Source organism: Lathyrus oleraceus, chromosome 4, assembly GCF_024323335.1.
Source record: "Lathyrus oleraceus cultivar Zhongwan6 chromosome 4, CAAS_Psat_ZW6_1.0, whole genome shotgun sequence".
Lineage (NCBI taxonomy): Eukaryota > Viridiplantae > Streptophyta > Magnoliopsida > Fabales > Fabaceae > Lathyrus > Lathyrus oleraceus.
The window spans coordinates 178182154-178182874 of record NC_066582.1 but is presented as its reverse complement, the minus strand read 5'-3'; the positions used below and the strand labels follow the sequence as shown (position 1 = coordinate 178182874).

Below are 721 nucleotides of genomic sequence, written 5' to 3'. Positions count from 1 at the left end.
GGGCATCTACCTTAGCATGGACATGGTCAAGGCTACTGATTTCGTACATTCCACTTTTTGTTTGGGACTTTTCTACTGGAGTTCTTTCACCTTCCCATTGGCAATGGTTTTGGGCCATGTTTTCAATGAGTTGATAGGCTTAGTTGTATGGCTTGTCCATAAGTGCACCGCCTTCGGCAACGTCTACTATCAGTCTTGTGTTATACAGAAGCCCATTGTAAAATGTGTGAATGATCACCCAGTCTTCGAGACCGTGATGTGGACATATCCTCATCATGTCTTTGTATCTCTCCCACGCATCGTAGAGAGATTCTACACCTTTTTGTCGAAATTTGTTGATTTGAGCTCTCAGCATAGCAGTTTTGCTCGGCGGAAAATATCGGGATAAGAAAACGTTCTTCAGTTCTTCCCATGTTGTAACTGAGTTGGATGGCAAGGATTTAAACCAAGCCCAAGCTCCGGCTCTTAGTGAGAAAGGAAAGAGGCGTAGTCTTATCGCATCTTGAGATACACAATTCACCTTCATAGTGTCTGCGTACTGCACAAACTTGGTTAAATGTTCATTAGCGTCGTCCGTAGGATTTCCAGCAAATTGATGTTGTTGGAAGGCTGATAATAATGAGGTTTTCAGCTCAAAATCGTTTCGATTGATAGCAGGGGTAGCAATGTTGTTGTGAGGTTCTTGTTGGGACGGGGTAGCGTAGAACTTAAGAGGATGATT

The 721-nt window shown here is 43.3% G+C and overlaps 1 non-coding gene across 1 annotated transcript; it reads left to right on the top strand.

The window, feature by feature from the left end:
* Positions 1-248: 248 nt before the first annotated feature.
* Positions 249-355, top strand: LOC127077004 (small nucleolar RNA R71). Its single transcript, XR_007786994.1, has one exon. It is a non-coding gene; the product is annotated as a small nucleolar RNA R71 (small nucleolar RNA).
* The last annotated feature ends 366 nt before the right edge of the window (positions 356-721 follow it).